This window comes from Mus caroli, chromosome 1, assembly GCF_900094665.2.
Source record: "Mus caroli chromosome 1, CAROLI_EIJ_v1.1, whole genome shotgun sequence".
NCBI classification, from domain to species: Eukaryota; Metazoa; Chordata; class Mammalia; order Rodentia; family Muridae; genus Mus; species Mus caroli.
In genome coordinates, this window is record NC_034570.1 from 28,391,340 (window position 1) to 28,410,260 (window position 18,921).

Here is an 18,921-nt window from a genome sequence, read left to right on the forward strand (position 1 = left end):
ACAGTGAGGCCTATCACCTCAGGGTAGAGCCAGGCACAGTGAGGCCTATCACCTCAGGGAAAGCCAGGCACAGTGAGGCCTATTACCTCAGGGAAAGCAAGGCACAGTGAGGCCTATCACCTCAAGGAAAGGCAGGTACAGTGAGGCCTATTACTCAGAATTTTGGAGGCTGAGAACCTTCATATGAGTTCAAGGCCAACCTGAGCTACACAGAGAGATCCTAACTTTAAAAAAAAAAAAAAATCAAGTCTCTAAAGACTAAATGTGAGCACTAACCAAATAAAAGAGTTATGCTAATTTACTAAAGTCTCTACTAAAGTCAAGGACGCTTAGCTTATTTCTCAGGTTTCAGTCGCATACAATACTTGAAACTTAACATTACTTTTTCAAGGAACAACTAACATTTTATTATCTTGCAGTGATTATGTCCTCATGAGAAGACTGACAGCCCTGACTGGATAAACATTCTAAACTCCTATACAAAAAAGAAGATGGGGCTGGAGAGATGGTTTAGCAGTTAAGCACACTGGTGGCTCCTCCAAGGGACCTGGGTTCATTTCCTAACACCCATATAGGGGCTGACAATTTTCCAATCTCCAGTTCCAGGAGATCTGACATCCTAGTCCGGCCTCCACAGGCACTACATACACATGGTGCACAGACACACATGCAGGCAAACACCTAAAACCATAAGGTACAGAAATGATGCACATCAATCATATGAAATCCTCATCACTATCCTCCGAAAGCACAGACAGTGGCTCACACCTCAAACAGGAAGGTGCGAGCGGCCATGGTCATGAGTGAAGCGACAGACACTGGTCTTGAAACTGATTTGGTTTGTTTGCTAGTGGGGCCTGCTGGGTGACCCAGGCCGGCCTCACTCAGTGCCGGAGTTATAACAGACGGTGGCAGTGACTTGGATGTGGGAACCTTACTCACTGCCGGCAGGATTACAAACTATAGAGGTGGCTCAGAAAGGTAGAAATGGAACTGTAATGTGATCCAGCTATGACACTCCCAGATCATATGCCTGAGGGACTCCATATCCTACCAGAGACACAAACCCATTCCTGCTCTGCTCATAACAGAGATGGAAACAGCGGATGCCCATCAACCAGATGGACGATGGAAATATGAAATGTTAACAGAATCTTACTCAGCTGTTAGAAACAGTCCTTCTTTTTTTTTTTTTTTTTTAAAAACTTATTTATTTTATGTAAGTACACTGTAGCTGTCTTCAGACACCCCAGAAGAGGGCAGCAGATCTCATTATGGATGGTTGTGAGCCACCATGTGGTTTCTGGGATTTGAACTTGGGACCTTTGGAAGAGCAGTCGGTGCTCTTAACCGGTGAGCCATCTCTCCAGCCCGAAACAGTCCTTCTTGTTAGTTCTCTCCACTCATGGCCACCGTCTGTCTTGCACTCTCTCTTCCCCTCACTATCGTGTCCACTCCTATTCATATCCTGTGTCCTATAACAAATTTCCTGGAGTTTTCTCTCCTCTGCCCCTCTGCAATGGCTCCTCTCCTCTTGCCTGTTTCTACAAAGTTAAACTACAAATCTGAAAGACATGTCCCTGTGTATCTGGGTTATCATCTCACTCTGTATAATTTGTTCCAGTTCCATCCATTTACTGCAAATTCCAGGAGCTACAGTAAAGATCAGACTAAGAAAAATACATCCATGGTGCAACTGTGGCATAATTGTTAAAGAGGTCACCACAGGCTTTCTGCCTGGATGTAAGGCCTACTACATAGGAGGGAACTCATACTTGGTACTACAGGCATTGACCAAGAGTGAATAGCCAATTTAAATCCGAATTTCTCAGATTTATTGAAATTTTAACATGCATGTTGAAGTTCCCTACCATTAATAGTAGCAATTGCTTAGATGTACTGTTTTACACCAAAATAATTTGCCAAACTAAAGTTACAGGCAAGAGCATCAACCTGCTTTTTACAGTGTCTTGTTACAGTAGCAAAGAAACTGGTGTCAGTATCACTAAACACACACACACACACACACACACACACACACATATGAAAGCTCTTGTCTTAACACATCAGTGCTTCTAAACACATCAGCCACTAAGAGTTCTCCCACTGTAGTACAGTAGCTTCTATTTCCTAATTTCGAATGTTAGTATGTGAGCAAAACATCAGGTTGTAACCACTTACAGGGAGAATCAAGGGAAGTGCACATCACTGTTCTGAGGCCTCAAGAATCAAGGCTTTGATTACAAGAGACTTTACTTGTCTGAACAGACGAGTGCCTTAGAAACAAAACCCAGATGCAATTAAAAATGAACTCAAGAACGTTAAGTGATTAAAGAATGTAATACGACTTCCTTTCTCTAAAAGCTACACTCCCAAGAAAAAGGAAGTTATTTAATCTTTCTTACAGATTTATACAGCCCTTGTTACCCGCAATGAAAGAGAGTTGTTTCGCTGAAGTCTCCAGGGAAGGCTGTTTCTCCTGCACTCACTCTGAGTTCCTATGTAACCCACTGGCTTGGCTAAGCTTCGCTCCTTCCAGCCCAGCCCAGGGTGCACGGTCTGGAGTCAGGGTAGAAGCAGGCCAGCCGACAGTATTGTACACAGTGTCATTTGGAGCTGGGCACCTCACAGTGAGTTGCTCTCTCCATTTGACTAGTGTGGCTTCTGTAGCAATCTCCTGCTGCAAAAGGAAGCTTCTCGGATACGGGGTGAGGCCTACATTTATCTGTGGATACAGCGATGAGGATCTGGAGCACAGCGGAGCACTTTACCATCCCCAGTACCACACAGCCCTTTAAACCTGATGTGAATTTTCTTCAGCATTTCTCCAACAGCGATTTTTTGCTCTACACATCACTAGTCTAAAAATCATATCCCAGGAATCCTCTTACCTAAAAGGAAACTTATGAATTCCTGAAAATATCATCTCATCTGGCTTTTTCTTTTTTCCGAAGTCACCCATTCCTTTTAAAACAGAAGATCTACTCTGCACCTAACACTAAGTCACCCCACAAGAGATAGACCCAGTGGGAAACAACAGAACCTGCTTGTGAGAAGTACAACTAAGACGCCACCCAGTAACAGTCCAAGATGGAAACAAAATGACAAGGTCTGAAAACTTGGGGTACTGAGAGAGAACCGGGCTCTTAGGGTCCTGAGGACCCAGCCTTCCATTCCTGAGAAAGAGGCCTTTCCGGTGAGCAACTAAAGCTGCTCTGGAGCAATGCCAAGCAGACACTTGAATGCCAAGTCATTGTCAGAAAACCCAAGGCAAAAGCATTTCCTACAGAGACATCAGCTGGGATGCCTGAAGCAGAAAGAACAGAGGCAGTGTGGTGCAACGTGAGAAAGGAGACGGTTAAAGGAGCACACAAGGCCTGAGCCCCTGTGGGATGACTCTCAGAGAACTGGGACTAGTTCTACCTCAAGGCCCAGCTACACCACTCCTGGGCATATACCCAACAGATGCTCCACCATCCCACAAAGACACTTGCTCAACTATGTTCATAGCAGCTTTATTTGTAAGAGCCAAACTAGAAACAACCTAGATGTCCCTCAACTGAAGAATGGATAAAGAAAATATGGTATGTCTATACAATGGGATGCTATTCCGCTATTAAAAACCAAGACATCATGAATTTTGCAGGCAAATGGATGGAACTTGAGAATATTATCCTGAGTGAGGTAACCCAGACCCAAAAGGGCATGCATGGTATATACTCATCAATAAGTGCGTATCAGTCATAAAATACAGGATACCCATGCTACACACTCAAAGAAGTTAAACAAGAAGGAAGGCACAAGCAAAGAAGCTTGAATCTTACTTACAAGGGGAATAAAAGGATCATAAGAAGCATATGGAGGCAGAGAACAGGATGTAAAGTGAATAATAAATAAATAAATAAATAACCCCAAGCAACCTAAACTTCCAAACGGAGATAAACAAAATGGGTATTATTTTAAGCTTATGTTTTTGGTCCTCAAGTTTTTGGTTTTGTTTTGCTATTTTGAGGGTTGGGGGGTAGTTTTTGTTTTGTATTGTTATGAGTTGCTTTGTTTTGTTTTTGCAGCTTCAATATAGCAATTATTACCAGTACTCATCAAGCTAAAGTAAATATTAAGCACTTCTATTTTCAGTTGAATTATGTTTTCATTTAAATGTACAAAAGACAGTCATATATTTGGGATATTTTAATTAGAAAATCACAAACACACAAAATCATAAAGTAAGAAAGGAAATAATTATCACTAAGTTCTTGTGCTAACTCGAGTTTGTAGGATGTTGTGGCGCATCCCTCACAGGTTGTCATTTATAATTTTTTTTAAATATATTTATTTATTATATCTTAAGTACACTGTCGCTGACTTCAGACACACCAGAAGAGGGCATCAGATTTCATTACGGGCGGTTGTGAACCATGATGTGGTTGCTGGGATTTGAACTCAGAACCTCTGGAAGACCAGTCAGTGCTCTTAGCTTCTGAGCCATCTCTCCAGCCCCTTATAATTATTTAAAACATTAAAATTAGAAGGTGGATGATAATTTAACATTTGTAGTAAGTATGCTGATGGATCTGCAATACAGCCAAGCTGGTCAATGTAAAGATCAATTACATTGTTACTGTTACATTGTTACTGTTACATTATTACTCTTTTTTCCTTCTTAGCAGAGTATGGACTGTTCCAAAATTTACAATTAAAAATATTAATTTTTTATTAAAGCACAAATTTCCTTCTATACAAAAACAAACTTCTTTAAAAAATAATAATGACTATTATGCTATTCTTATATATCATAATTATTATGTGTAATAATTATGCAACGATATTATTAGGTAACAATTACATATAATGTAATAATAGTTATGTAACAATAATAACAGTGAGGCAATAGTGGCACCAGAGCTGAGGAAGAAGTCCATGAATTCAAGAACACCTGGGCTACATCGAAATCACAGGCCAGCCAGCGCTGCATAGCAAGGATTAACTTGTACTAGAAATCTTAAGTTTCCTAAGCATGCCAAAGTAAGAGCAGGACCAGACACAAGTCAGCCCTCACAGTCTGACTAGATCTGTGAGGAACACATTCCTCTCCGCCCGCCCTGCAGCATTCCTCCAGCAGTTCCCGGGACTGAGACTCAGCGCTCACAGAAACACAGAAGCAAAGGATGGCTTCCTAAACTGACTGTACTTTACCATTAGCAAAGGCAAAGAAGAGTGGACTCCACTAGCACGGAAGTCTGAAAGCAGCAGTCATCTGTGAGAGGAAAAGGGATGGCCGCCAGCACTCACAGGAGGAACAAAAGCTCTGCTAGGCTGGGGGATTCCCTCCAGCTCTGTAGAGAACGGGAGAGAAGCATATAGATTCCTGAACAGCGGGGACAGGATCCCAAGGAGATGAGAAAGCCACGTAGGCTGGGTGGGAACGGAATAGGGGAGCCCAGCGGCATGAGGTGACTTCTCCCCAGGAACCTACTCCACTTCAGTTCAGAAACCATCCAGGTAAAGATTTTAAACAGTCACAATGGAGAGAGGGCCCAGGAGTTACTAGCACTTGCTGATCTTACAGGGCCCGTACTGAGTTCCCAGAACTCCCACAGCAGCTCACCTCTAGTTCCGGGGGGCTCTGCCCTCCGTCCTCTGCACACCACTGCACACATGCAGTACAGAGACATACTGAGCAGAACACACTAAGGCACCGCCTATATTTAAATCACAACAGCTCTGCGGGGAAACACAGACCACCACTGTGCAAGGCACCCAGGCAGCAACACACTGCCTAGAGAAGGATATGCTTTACCCAGCCCACCCTGAGGACCCAGAGCCTAACAAGCCCATGTGGGGCATCAAATTTAGAAGCCGCCTCTAAGCAGCTAATGTATTTGTAACTGTCTCCACCTCTCTCCAAATCATGTCTGAACCGCTCTTCAGCCTACAAATATGCCATGGATACAGAAATACATGAAGTATAATGCATGAATAACAAGGCAGTGCGCAACAAAGGGGCTATCTAGACTCTTCTAGATAGCAGGATGAAGAAAGCCTAGCTGACTCAAGGGCCAGCAAGATGGCTCAGCAGGTAAAGGCATCTGCCACCAAGCCTGGTGACCAGAGTTCAATCCCTAGGACCCACATGGTAAAAAGAGACAAGTGACCCCTGAAAGTTGTCCTCTGACTTTTACACCTGTACAGCCAGGGCTATACAGAGAAACCCTGTCTCAAAAAACAAACAAACAAACAAATAAATAAATAAATAGAAAATAAAATTTACTCATTCCTAAAACGAAAATTAAAAGTATATTACAAAAGAAAAGGGGGAGTTGAATATAAAAGGATCTAATCCTATAAGAAAATGGACTAGAATACAATATTTAAGCCGTTCTATGCCAACCAGGAAGCTAAGTATGGAGACTGGGGTTATACACTGAAGTTCCCATTGAATCTTCTACTATATTACCCTTGCCTCGGTGCCTCTCCACTCTCCCCCAACTCCTATAGTAATTCCCATTTAACCCGCTCTGCTTTCACCTGTCCACCTCACTTTCTCACTGACCTCACTCCGGAACACCGATTTCCATCTGTCCTCCACCAGCCCCGATCACACAGCCAGCCCTCTTTTCTAAATGCTCCTCTTCCTCTTCATTGCTCAAAGACACTGCCCGAGCACATACTAACCTACATAGCCCCTCTACCAAGTCAGGACCTCCTCCTCTTTGGATCACAGCTCTACAACATTTAATGCCTTGAAGGCAGCAAGCCTGCCTCCCCTCCCCTGGGCAGGCACCATGCAAATCCAAACCTTGTCAACACCGTGCCATACACCTCCCTGCCACTGCTCAGAATGACTGATGTCACATGATGACTAGGAAGACATCTGACACATGCGCACTCCACTTCTCCAGCACAGGTAAGCCTCCTGCAGCCACGCTCGCAGACATCTTCCCAATCCACTTTCTACTCTTACAGCGGACCCTCCCCACACGCCCTACTGTGGCACAGGCTGTCTTTGAATCCTCCTTGGTTTGACTTTTCTTTATTGCACCCTCTGTTAATCAGCTTCCCTGAACTTCCTCTGGCACAGCACAACTCTCCCCTCTGTGACTTTACATAGACTATTTCTGAAACCCCCTTCCACACAGTGTGTTTCTACCGGAAGAGTTGTATACGTCTGACATAGTATCTCAGCAAACTTCCCCACAGATCCTCAAGCAGTATACGCTTAGTCTATGCCTCTATTTAGCCATATGCCTCAGCACAGAGTATTGCAACATCTTTATACTACAGTATAGAAACTCACACTCGTGAATTTTGACTAAAACATGAACCTAAGTGTATTCTATTTGTTATATTCTTAGTTTTTATTACAATACATGACAAAATGTTTCCTGACTAAAACACATAAACTACTTCAGACGACAGAATTGAATCTAAGAAATTCAGAAAAAATATAGAACAAGAGAGAAGAGAAGGATGCTAGGTAATGAAATACCAAAAGACCAAAAATTATCAATGGAAGATTATGAACAGCATATAATTCATCAAAACATAAAACCATTAATTCAGGGTGGGGGAAAAAACCATTAATTCATGCAAAAAGAAGTAAAAACTCAGATAAATAACCTATTCAGCTGTCCTGACTGGAAAGTACATCAGAGGTGACTGAGAGCACAGCGACTCGTAGAAAAATAAAACTGAATTGATAGAAATGCAGACAAAAGATGAGTAATTAGGAAAGATACCCATGAAATAAGTTAAATATTCTGAAGCCATGACTGGGTCAATGTAAAAATAAATAGGAGCACATTTAAACGGAAGTATTCCTTCACAAGTTCTCCTAATGGACACGTGGGCAGTGAAATAATTAAAGCAATATAACTTCCATTAACCTTATAATACCAATTCAAGAAGGTATTTGCTTTAACCTGTTTCAAATCTTAACAGCGCTCTTTCTCTGCCCAGTAATGGCTCCTGATAGAGGCTGGACCCCATATGTTGGGGAGGAGGGAGGAAACAGTGGGCTGGGTCCCTGTGAGAAAGGAGACTGGGAGCAAGCTCTTGCGCCCACGAGTTTGTCTAGTTTGCCGTCTGTTGCTCTATAAAACATTCTGCAAAAGCAAGTTGGGGAGAAAAGGGTTTATTTGGTTTACAGCTCATAATCCACTATCAAAGGAAGCCAAGGAAGGAGCTCGGGCAGAAAGAGGCAGAAGTGGAGGCAGGGACCCCAGAGGGCGCAGCTTACTGCCTTGTTTATCATGGCTGCACAGCCTGCTTTCTATACAGGCCAGGATCATCTGTCCAGGGTGGCTCCACCACAATGACACAGGCTCTCCCACCCTTAAGCTCTCACACCCTTGCCAACCTAATGGATGCCTTTTCTCAAATAAGGGTTGCCTTATAGATTCATGTCAAGTTGACAAAACTTAACCAGCAAGAGCACTTGGAGGCAGCTGACTTGGATGTGTAAGAAATAATCCCAATAAACATTTTGGATAATAAATAAAAATAAATTTAAAAGTAAACCCTAAAGGCGGTTCATATATTGCTCAGTGGTAGAGTGTATACCCAGTATGTACCGTGATCAAGATCTTAGGTCTAATTCCCAACCACCACCACCCACCCCGCCTCCCAAATACAAAACTATAAATCACAACAATCAAAATTAAAATCTCATTGACAGCAGGATAAACAAAACAGACTAGGGAAGTGTCAAAATAAAAGATGACAACTCATAAGAAACCATCTGTAATTCAGAGAACCGCTGCTAGTGAGAACAAAGAAGAAAATAAAAGCCGGAGAACAAGATAAGAAACTAAGAAGATCGGTAACACATTGGCACCCCAGGCAGGCAAAAGACCGAGGGTCTAACCCAATGATGGCCGACAGACACCTAGCCACGCTCTCCACAAGACACCAGCTACATCACTTAAGAAGCCTAGTAAAACCAAAGCAGAATCATCTAAAAGAGAATTCTCCTAAACCCGAAGATGTTTGAATCAAACAAGTCCTACAAGGAGCTTTAACAGAGTGGGGCAAGGGAGATGGCTCCACGCTTAAGAGCTGACTGTTCTTCCACAAGACCCAAGTCTGATTCCCAGCGCCCCCATGGAGGCTCACAACTCTCTGTGACTCCAGCTCCACAAGTCCTTTTGTGGCTCCCACTGGCACCAGGCACTCAGGTGGCACTGACAGACATGCAGGGAAAATATCCACAGACATTCAATAAAAATCAAAGACAGCCCACTTCCTGAGAGCAGACGTGGAGGACGAAGACAGCAGTATGTCCATACAGTACTCTGCACAGGGCCTCCTCCAATAAAGAGTACCATCTGTTTCCATGGTTTCTGAAAAAGGCCATTTCCTCCACCCCCCTCCCCATACTAAACCAAGGCACAGTACTAAAGCCTAAAGATATCCTTCACACTACAAAGCTTGAGAATGCCTGGACTGCACATCTGTGGAAAGACAAGCACTTGTATTTCCCTGTTAATTTTCCATGATGGGAAAGCACGTGCTTTTGCGTTACTAATGAGTTGTTTACATAACCACCCGGGCTCTTCAATACGTGAGTAGATCAAAGGATAAGAGACCACCTACACTCTTTTAGGTTGATCTATTATATTACTTGATGTGCATGAGTGTTTCACCTGCATTATGTATAGGCCACAGAGGGCACCTGATCCGCTGGAAATGTAATTATAGATGGTTGTACGTGCCATGTTGGGGTGCTGGGAATCAAGTCTGGGTCTTGTGAAAGAGCAACAAGTGCCCTTAACCACTGGACCACCTCTCAGGGACCCATTCACATTCTTTGTCGATCCCCTGCCTGCATCCACACCCACACTTTATCCTGTTTGGAAAATACTTATTTAACTACAATAATCAGAAGTTGAGAGCCTAAACTGCATATTATAATTCATTTTATCCTATTTTTATTTCAATAGTTTAATATGAACTATTAACAAACCCTCTGATCTTACATCATTCAACTTAATAATCAGTGAATATTTTAAGACAAAACTTTAATGGAAGATAGCATGCTTTACAAGTCACTAGAAGTTGATTCCCACAGATTCTCTAATAAACTAAGTGAATCAAGTCTTTGAAATCTGTAACTGTGTCTTTAATTCCAAGCTATTTATTCTGAGCTCTCAGCCGCCTGGCAGGATGCCTGTGTCTCTACACAGTTTTCTGTTACTGAGTTTCTAATTTTCTTCTTTATGGCGCTCCCTTATGTTATCTTCTGCAATAACCTTTTGGTGCACAATTAAAAACCTTCCAAACTCAATCTTCTTTGAGGCTCCAACTGGCAAATGTTTTCCCAAAAAAAACAAGAGAAAGTAATTTCTTTCCCCATTTTTACAACACAGCCCAGTAGACAGCTGTTCAACTTTACTCGATTCTATATCTTTACACTATTGAGCAGCTTGGTCATCTTCAAGTTTCTTGGACAAGAGACAGCCAAACTCTGATTAATGAAAAGCACGTTATCTGAAGTCATCCAAAGCCACCAGTAATCGGAGAGTAAAGAATATCACTCCAAGTATCAAGGGAGAGAGAGAGGTGGGAAGTGTTGTCAACGGAGATCACTGCTGCAGCCATACTGATTTCAGAAAATAGAAAATGAAATAAAAGATCTCCAGAAAATAAGATCAGGAAAAATAAACCAGTCTGTCATCGTTTGCTCTTCCCAACTACAATAAATCAAATCTCTGTCAGTTCATTTTAGTAAGTTAGGAATTATGAAATGTACGTCTCCACTGTTTTCAAGTTTAAATGGACAGAACACTAGCGTTGCCTTGAACCTGGGCAAAGGGAAGAGAGTATCTGCTCTAAGAGATGTCGGCACTGAGGATAGTAGAAACCAGTTCTACTGTCCTGACAATGGCGTCCGTCTGCTGACTGAATTCAACACTCTAACGCCTCACCCAGTTATCCAACATTTGAAGGTGATGGATGGCGTGCAGTCTGTCAGAATTCTGCCTCCTTTCTGCCAGAGCAATGCTACACTCCAGATTAACCCAGCACACAGAAACACCTTTTCTTCTTTCATAACTCACAGACCAGATCTGACATTCTAGCACCAAATTACTTTATCCTGTTTCCTAAAAATAGTATTTCCAGTCTCCCATTCTATATATGCATGTTAGTATGGATTTTCTATAACACACACCATCTCCTAGACTCACTCTGCAGGACTCATATGTAATATAAAATAGCTTTCTTATATAGGCAGAAGAGGGGCACATGTGGCAGGAAAGGGACATGGCAAGCCCGGGCCCATGTCCACAGCGACACAGGCAAACACTTCCAGCGCCATCCATCACAGCATTGTGCTGAGTCACTGGAACGGTGCTCCTTTCCTTTCTGGGAGAGAGCCTGGACCTCACTGAGCCTTGTCTTGCACAGAATGGGGTCCCTCAAAGCTGGTGCAAGGTATCTGAAGTGGTCATGGCTGCAGCAAGGCTTCAGATGAGGACTCTGCACTGGCCATGGCTGCAGTGTCCTTGCAGTGAGAAGGAAGCCCCTCAGAGCCACTGTGTTTGTTCAAACCAGCCAGGATAACTGCCAACAACTCTCAAAGCAGCCCGCCAGAAGGGAAGGGTCTGATGGCTGCCGAACAGCCGCCAACTAACCCAATCTGACAGCTCCTGTCCATTTAAAACCTCTAAGGGTGTTCACAATGGAGACCTACCATGAAATTAACATTCTTCTTTTAATTTCTTCTATTATTTTTAATTATGTAATGTATGTCTGTTCCTATGTGTGGTTACCCCCAGAGGTCAGAGGTATACCCCCAGATTCACCCAGAACTGGCAGTTGTGAGCTAGCATTTTGAGCCTCCCAACATGGAAACTGGAGACAGAATTCGGATCCAAGCCATCTCTCCAGCCAGAACTTGGCCTTCTTAACCATACATGCCTCACTCACACACACTTACACTTCGCAGTCCACCAGCACCCTCCTCCCCTTGGCTACACCCTGTCCTGAACTACAGCTCATCCCCAGCGACAGTCACTCAACACTCAAGTGCTTTATTGACATTTGTAGGACAGATTTAAATACAAAGCCACTCAGAAACAATACAGCTTCCTGTTCCAAGCCCTCTAATTGCAGAAGGTGACAGGAGAAACTGCCCTGTCCACATCAGTCCTCTGCCCTCCTGCTCCTCACATCAGGAAACATCAGCCTTGAGTCTGGAGTGTATAGCTGCACGATACTATTGTGATCTCCCAGATCAGCTAACATTCCTATAACTTATCAAGATTATTTTACTTATACCTCGAGACGATGCCTTCCCCCTCTAAGTCCTGTCCTACTGACCTAACGTGGAGTCATGCCATGTCCCAAATCCACAGAATCAAAGAGCAGTGCTGAACTACAGCCTTCCAGGTCCATGAGCACAGTTACCCTGGCGCTGGGCTCCTTCTAAGCTCTCAGTCACTTGCTCCTTAGTTACTCTTCCCAGGCTATAGATGTTAGCTTTGATTTACAAATGAAAAGTAGGAATTACATTTGTATTTTGTAGAAATAATAGCTCCTTGAAGAAAAAAACTTTTTTTGTTTTTTGAGACAGGGCCCTATTATGTAGTCCAGGCTACCACTGACCTCCCTATATAGTGCAGGCTAACCCTGAACTTGCAGCTCCTGCCTCAGTCTCCCAAAGGAATAGGACTAAAACAGAATTAACGCTACATGCGTTTGTTTTGTTTTGCATCTCCACAAAGATCACTAACACCCAAAAGAGATGCAGCTCAAGGAATCCAGAAAGCTGAGCAGGAGACTCAAATGGCCTGGAAGCATCTACACTCACCATGACTCTCCTGTCCTTAAGCAGACTGTCACAAGATTGGCCGCAGTGCCTGCCAGTACAGAAGCGCCACTTGCTCTGCTTCCCGAGACAGAAGAAAGTGGGTTGGGTTTTGTATTAGTCGACGCTCTCTAGAGTCACAGAACTTATGGGTAGTCTCTATATAGTAAAGGAATTAGTTATGATGACTTACAGCCTGCAGTCCAACTCCCCAACAATGGTCAGCAGCAGGTTTGTACATGCATTTTCAGTTCTATTTTCTATATAACTTCAATAGTTTAATGGTTTTATATATATATAGTCACATATATAGCTACATATATAATAGTATATACATCTATAGGTAATATAATTAATATAACAGTTTATATATAAGCTTAGTAGTTACCTGATGATCAAGACCTCAACTCAAGAACTAGTGCAGAGCAGTAAATGCTGAAAATCTTTAAAAAGATGAAAATTCTCAATCACTTCAAATGTCACAGAAAATGTAGGTCTGTCCAGCATGATGTCTGTAATAACTTAGAATTGCTTTCATTCCCTTACCTCTCTTTCTATTTAAGAAAGCGTTTTTAAATGCCCAGCGGCATCCGCACAATGTTCTTTTTTTTTAATTGGATATTTTCTTTATTTACATTTCAAATGTTATCCCCTTTCCTGGTTTCCCCTCCTCCTGGAAACCCACTATCTCATCCTCCCCTCCCCTGCTTCTATGAGGGTGTTCCTCCACACATCCACTCACTTCCACCTCCCTGCCCTCGATTCCCCTACACTGGGGCATCTATGGAGCCTTCATAGGACCAAGGACTTCTCCCCCATTGATGCCTGACAAGGCCATCCTCTGCTACATGTGCATAATGTTCTTTTTTTTTTTTTTTTTTTTTTTTTTTTTTTTTTTTTTTTTTTTTTTTTTTTTTTTTTTTGGTTTTTTGGTTTTCCGAGACAGGGTTTCTCTGTGTAGCCCTGGCTGTCCTGGAACTCACTCTGTAGACCAGGCTGGCCTCAAACTCAGAAATCCGCCAGCATCTGCCTCCCGAGTGCTAGGATTAAAGGCATGCACCATCACTGCCTGGCTGCATAATGTTCTTAACGTATTAAGAATGCACCATACCATATCCTAACTGAGCCATAGTCAGCAAGCAGAAAGAACAATCCACAATCTATGCTATAACACATGCACATTAAATTATCTATCTTACAGTTAGAAAGTTCTCAGGAACAAAGACCAGCACATAAACCTAACCTTCACTCCCACATGCCTGGGATTTCCATCTGAACAGTGCTCTCGACAGGAAAAGCTATCTTTGGAAGTAAAGAAGACCTCAAAAACATCTTCAAACCCCAAGCAAACCTCTTCTTTAAACCTAAAAACCTACAAACTTCTCGGCTATTTTTTGGTTTTGTTTTTATATGTATGGGTGTTACCTACATGTTTGTCTGTGCACCACATTCGTGCCTGATGTCTGAAGAAGCCGGAGAGAGCATCTGATCCCCAGGAACTGGAGTTACCAAGGGTTGTGAACTGCAATGTGGGTGCTGGGACTTGAACCTGGGTACCAAAAGAGCAGTCCATGCTCTTCACCACTGAGCCATCTCTCCATCCCTCAGCTAACTCTTTCTTAGCAGCCTTTCTACTGATTTTCTAGAAGGTAAAAGTATTTGTCAGCAACCTTCCATTTCTGGACCCTTTCCTCAGAGTTACTGTCTCCTCTCACACACCATTGGAATTGAGCAGCAAACCTTTCCTTATATTTCATAATACCCTTCCCAGTCATGGGAGGGTCACACTCGGGATGCAGTGTCTCCTTCTCAGCTCAATGTTAAGAAGCTTGAAATTCAGCCCAGTGCTGGTGGTGGCGCACGCCTTTAATCCCAGCACTCGGGACGCAGAGGCAGGTGGATTTGAGTTCGAGGCCAGCCTGTTCTACAGAGTGAGTTCCAGGACAGCCAGGGCTGCACAGAGAAACCCTGTCTCGAGGGGAAAAAAAAAAAGAAGCAGCAGCAGCTTGAAATTCTAGTTCAGCTACCAATTTCAATTATGTACTACTGCATAACAAACTAACCCAATATTTAACAGTTTAAAGTAACAACTACTTTACTGAAGATTGCACTTTTGTTGACGGTCCCAAGTATTCAAAAAAAAAAAAAAGTGGGGGATAAGACTTGCAATCCTACTTCGTGTGGCACCAGCTGCTGCTGGGGCTGAGCTCTTGACTAATAAGAGCTCAAGGGTTCATGTGTCTCACATGATGGGCAAGGCTAAAAGGCTGGGCAGGCTCAGCAGTCTAGTTACATATCCTAGTAGCATCCCAGGTCTCTTTCAGAAGTAGATCATAGCTACTGCAATAGTCACACAAATATTGTGGGAGTAATCAACCAATATCTGGTTTAAGACCCGTGAGATGGAACCAGTGGCTGACACCGCTTAAGTGACCTAGAACTTAAGACTAGATAGCCTACGGCCTGGAGAAACCCAAATACTACTGTTCTGCTAAAGGAGCCTTGCAATAAAATGACTCCTCATGCCCTTCTGCTCTTATTCTGCTCTTCTCATAGCATCAGAATGCTTGCTCAGCCATCAGAGAAGCTTCCTACCGCAGCAGATGGGAACAAATACTGAGACACAGGCAGACACCATGCAGAGTAAGAAGCCGTGAGACATTCAGCCTAATGGGAGGCTTCCATTAAATCCCTCCCCTCAGGGTTCAGGGAACCCTTAGGAAGAGGAGGGCAAAGCGTGCAAGAGTCAGAGGGGACAGAGGATAAGGAATCAAGGCCTTTTACACGCAACAAGGCTAGTGCACATATAAACTCACATACTGAACAGAAAGTGGCTGATTCACTTCTGTATCCCATCATTAAGCCAGTCTCTATTAAGTACTTTCTACAGGCTGGCATTGCGTTTGTTAACAGGTAAGTAACAGAGAGAAGAATCTTTAAGATCAAAGGAGCAGAGCATTTCCAACACTAACAGTGTTCATTAGAGTCCACAGAGTTGAAAGTAATGGTGATTAAGAAATCAGATGAGTGGGGCCGGAGAAATGGCTCAGTAGGTAAGAATGTTTCTTGTATAAGCATGAGAGCCTGCAATGGATCCTGGTACCCACACAAACAAAGCAGGGGATGGCCCTGTGACCCTGTGACACCGGCACTATCGGGGTGTGGATGGAGGAAGTGGTGACAGGGATTGCCTGGGCTTGCTGTCACCAACCTAGCTCCAGGTTCAGTAAAAGACCCTATCTCAAGGGAATAATATACAGAGTCACAAAGCAGAACACTCAACACTCTCCTGTGGCCTCCACAGTGCACACGCACATACACTGGACTAAGCAGCTATGTGCATTTTCACTTCAGAGTGAATAATGGGTTGGAGAAGATATCCTGATATCCCAATGCCAAGAGTGACAGTGAGACTGGGTGGAGGTGGACAGACTCTGACAGACATGTGGCACAGAACTGTGGCCAGATTACTAATGTGCCAGAGAAAGAACCAAGAGCACTCTTGCCACCCTATCCTATCCACTGTAACCTGCTTTATAGCCTCAGAACCAAGAAACAGCTGCCTTTAAGTGAACCTTCCTGTGTACCCTGAAAATCCCACTGTAAAAGGTGCTCATGATTGGGGGAGGATGGGGGAGGAGGGAGATATAGAATGGACAGTAGGAAGAGGTACTTAGAAATACCAGCTAAGGCCCTGAGACCAGTTCCAAACACCAGAGTTGTAAGGTACTCCAGGTGTTCAACTATTAATCTAGCATTCATCCAGACATGCCCTTAACCCCCCTCACAGAACATGCAAAGAAGTAAGAGCTGAAATAAAACCTACACTCTCTCACTGTAAGACTGAAGGATTTCCAATTCTATTAGAGACATTCCTGAAGTTCTTATACCTTGTCATGTAGATATAGCACGAGTGACAAGCTCGCACTGAATTCCATCCAATGTTCTACACACACATATCTATACACACATGCACACAGGCACACGCACACACAGGCACACACATTTTACACTCACACATGCAAGCACACACATGCACAATCTTACACAAATCTTATGTGAAACCCAGTACAGTAAAAACAATAGTTAATGGATAATAGCTTACTGCGTGCTTCCTGTGTATCAGACACTAAATGCTTTGCAAACTGTATTAAGGCTTTGACCTGATAAGTTAACATCATGTATTCGTTATGCATTCTGTGTCTCATACATGAACTCAGTTCCTGCCGCCTCTTAGCTATGTAAAAGGAAGATCTGGCTACCAGTGACGACGGCCTGGAACACACGTGTGCTGCACTCCCCCTTGCTGTGCACACTTTCAACATACACGCATAAGATTACCTCTGCTTCCATGTGCTGCTCTGCCTTATATCAGAAGGAAAACCAGAAAAAAACAAAATCAGAGCCCCACAGAACTAACAAAGATCAGAAAATGTAATGAAAGAGGGGAAGGAAGGGAAGGAGAGTTGAGTTGAGTTGAAGTCTTTTTTCTTTTGACACTTGCTTCTGCTCCAGTTTCAACATAGTCTTATATGTATCCCACCTGGCCTCAAATGGATTATGTAGCACAGACTGGCCTTGAACTTCTGACCCTCCCATCTCCACCTTTCTGTCCTTATTAGAAATCAGAGGCAGGAGCAACAACAACCAGTTGATGAGGTGCCTGAGACAGAACCCTGGGCTCCAGGTGCCCAGGCAAGCATCTCCATGCCTGGCCTGAGGCCAGTGAAATTGTCATGGCATTTGACCCTCCACGCCTTTGGTGCAGAGTGCTTGTGAATCACCTGCCAGGCCCTACCCTCATAACTAGTACACAGTAACTACTGGTATCTGCTAATACTTGAGTTAGTGTCTTAATTAGTTTGACAAGTTGCTTTTAAATGATGAAAGTCATCTCTGAAAAGTCCACTTAGATAATCAGCATCTGCCTCTAATCAAAACTGAGATGATTAACAAATTAAGCCCTTTACTTAGCATTTTACATAATTTAGGCAAATGCTTCTTAGTTTTAAAAGGTGAATCAGAATTCATCAGTTAAAAGTCCTCTAAATTTTGATTAATTATCTTCTTTAGACTGTATTAATTATCTAATTTTATAGCATATACAGTAAAAACAAAGAAACATAATTTAAATTAATCTCCACCTCTTAAAAGCTAGCATTTTACAAAATTTACCCTAGTCCTGTCCATCTGGACAAATTAATAGAAAACTCTAAAGAAAAAAAAAAGATTAAGGTTTTTTTTTTTCTCTTAAATCAACTCTCCAGAGTCAACTACAGACAAAATAAAAGCAATTAGCATTCTTGGAGAAAAACAAAAAAGGCAGGGGAGAAGGAAGGAGGAAGGGCCCGGGGTAAAGGGAGAAAAGGCAGAGGGAGAGAAGAAGGAGGAGCTCTGCCCACACAGCCAAGGCAGGATCAAGGCCCTCTCACAGGAGGCAGTCCCTGTACTAAGCTATTTGTCTATCCCCACTGCACAGGGAAGAAGACAAACAACAGCCAAGCTTCCATACACACCCAGCTGAATGGCAGCTCTCTCACAGGAACAGCTTGTTCCTCACAGACTCGTTTTTTAAGAAATATGTATTTCTTCTCACAGCCTGGCCAGAAATCCCTTCTTAATGGCCAGAGTAAGTAGCACTGAGTGGATAAACAGAAGCGGGTGAAAAGAGTAACCGCTTAGGGCAGTGGAGAAAGTCCACTTCATTTCTAACCAACATTAAGCTACATTTCCAGTAAAGACAGGGTCATGCCTTCAACGGAGAACTTCTAGTCTAGAATCCAACGTCTGTCCAAAGAAGGGAACAAGGAAATTCAAAAACCAATTTTTGAATGACAGACAGCAGCCTGTGAGAAACTAAAATAAATCATGCTGTTAACATGCTATAAAATCCCACCCTCTGGGCAAGAATGGAGACCCCCTAGGCTAGAGAGATGGCTCAGGAGTTAGAGCACTGGCTGCTCCTCCAGAGGTCCTGAGTTCAATTCCCAATAATCACATGGTGGCTCACAACCATCTGTAACAGGATCTGAAGCCCTCTTCTGGTTTGTCTGAAGTCAGCTACAGTGTACTCACACAGAAAGAGGAGGAGAGGGGAGGGGAGGGGAGGGGAG

At 43.2% G+C, this 18,921-nt stretch overlaps 1 protein-coding gene across 3 annotated transcripts in view; it reads right to left on the bottom strand.

Annotated features, from left to right (window-relative positions):
• Positions 1-18,921, bottom strand: part of Prim2 (DNA primase subunit 2) — a 213,855-nt gene that overhangs the window by 167,453 nt on the left and 27,481 nt on the right. The window lies entirely within an intron of this gene.